At 31.6% G+C, this 2416-nt stretch overlaps 1 protein-coding gene across 1 annotated transcript in view; it reads right to left on the bottom strand.

Moving 5' to 3' along the window:
- Nucleotides 1–1027, bottom strand: part of LOC112906475 — a 6045-nt gene extending 5018 nt beyond the window's left edge. Inside the window, exon 1 of the mRNA XM_025980664.1 lies at nucleotides 786–1027. The gene's annotated coding sequence lies outside the window, so the exon portion shown is untranslated. The remainder of the gene's footprint in view (nucleotides 1–785) is intronic.
- Between the last annotated feature and the right edge of the window lie 1389 nt (nucleotides 1028–2416).

Raw genomic sequence — 2416 nt, forward strand, 5'->3', positions numbered from 1 at the left:
GCTTTAGTTTTGGTTCTTAATTTGATAGGCTTCTTAAAATCTTTTCAGGTAGGTCAAAAAGATGTGTAAGGATTATAAACGGCGCCCAAAACTAAGCAGAAGAGGTGGCTAACCCCCTGGTTTAAGAAAATTATTAAGTACTACAGTTTTCTATTCCTACTTTCCTTAACTTTTTATATATATATATGAGCTAAAGTTACAGGTAATATAATTTCATGACAACATTGAAAAAATTGTTTTAGGTAGTATAAATTTCTACCCGATCTATAAAGAAATAAAAATAAATAATACAAATTTTATAGGAATTTTGTAAAATTCTGTAGTTAAACAGTTGTAACATGTGATACAAATCAGTACGTTACATAATCGTAAATTTTCAATTATTTTTAATTTTACGATTCTATAAAATGCAAGAAATTACTGCTTACTATATGTTTAAAGTGCGTGTAATAACTACCTTATTTTATTTGCATGCACATGGATCATTATGCTTTAATTTCCTTATTATATTATTTCATTATTTACACATTTATTAAATTTTATGGCATAATTAAATTTTTATTTAATGCACTAAAAATCATATTACTATTTATTTGATACGGAAAATTATTGAACAGTAAAAATCGAAACAAATGACTACTATTTAGTAACTAAAATGTTAGAAAAAACGAAAAAGTTCTTAATAAGATTGTAATGTTTGTAAACGTAGACAAAATTTGTTCATATGTAATCTAACACCGATAACTTTTTCATAGATAAAAGTAATAAAAATTACTAAATCTTACCCCTCAAATCCTTCTTTTAACTAGTTTAAAAAACGCACCAATTAGATACTTGTTAATCTGTAGTCATTTTTGGAACACACTCAATTTAAGAATTATGAAGAAAAATCGTAATCACGTGTCCGTAATATCAAAAAAGTGCAAGTCTATTAACGTCACGTCGACCAGCACCTAATCACTGTAATAACTAAACAAAATAATTATTCTACTGTTGTTGTTGTTAGTGGTGTTGTTATTAACAATGAAACTAACCGGCTACATAGTATGGAAGATAACCTTCAAGGTATACATTTCCCTTACTACTTTTGACTTTGGTCCTCGATTATGTACACACCATGTACACACCGTAATGGAGATGTTCCGCTATAAACATTGCTAAATTAAGTCCAAATGCTTGTGTATCATTACTTATTTATTATTTATCGTAAATATGTACATACGTAAATGCACGTCGGTGGTACCTGTCGGTATTAAGTACATAAAATGACCAACAATTAATTCTACCCTAGCATGTGAGGTAAAGTTGAAAAAAAAATTTCCAGGAAAACTATAAATTATATTCCTAACTTTTTCGACATATACCAAACACTCTGAAATTTTGACTTTTAGGCAAACTTCAGGTCTACCATGAAAGCAATTAACTTTACGTAAGGGGCTGCAAATTATGCACAATATTATTCACAAGTTTTGATCTTAAACAAGTCTAACTACACACTACAAATAAGTAGTTTATTATAAAACAGAAAAACTTATATACAGTTCTACATACACAGCTAAGAAAGTTTACGCTATACAGCCGTTTAGCATAATCAATATGCTGTTCAGATTATGCGGGGTTTGCGTTCACACTAGCGGGATTCTACTGCACCTATACGCTTTTTCAAAATATCTCCAGTGCGTCACATGACTAGGTTTTTCGTCATTTTTCTCGTAAGATAGAACTGAACACGTTTATGGATACTTAATAAAGCACAAAAAGTGTTGTTCACAATGTACTAGTTTTTACCAGCAGCTTGACTTGCGTTGATGTCCTAAATACGTGTCAAAAATCATGGACGACCATATGAAACTAATTTTTCTATCCCTTCGGAACAGAATTTTTTTTTCTGGACAGAAGGTACTTCATGTATTTTTCTGTACATATGAAAAAGTGTATACAAAATTTCATGATAGGTTTTACCCGCGGCTTCGCTCACTTTGATGTTCTAAATACTTGTCACAGATCATCGACGATCATATTATAATCATCATAAGGACGTCAGTACTACGACTCGTTGGACACGCACCTTCACACTTTCATATCCTGAGCTAATCTTCGCATTTCCCCAAAACTAGAACAACCCACATCCTTAACTTTTTGCGAACAGTAATCTAGTCTAGGTCTATGTCTACTTCTCTTAACTCTTGTTTATGCCTCTAATATGCCTCTGACTAAACCTTCATGCCTGAGAAGGTGTCGTACCAACCTATCTCGCCTACTTCTTATTGACTTCTATAGGGTAGTCTGTTCTCCTATTCCTTCTAATACCTCTTCATTTCTAATTTTCTCTATCCACGGTATCTTCATTATTCAATACTGTTTTGTCAATACCGCTATCTCTAATTCCTGCTTGCTAGATGCTAATACTGCTAAG

Source organism: Agrilus planipennis, unplaced genomic scaffold (genome assembly GCF_000699045.2).
Source record: "Agrilus planipennis isolate EAB-ADULT unplaced genomic scaffold, Apla_2.0 scaffold3, whole genome shotgun sequence".
NCBI classification, from domain to species: domain Eukaryota; kingdom Metazoa; phylum Arthropoda; class Insecta; order Coleoptera; family Buprestidae; genus Agrilus; species Agrilus planipennis.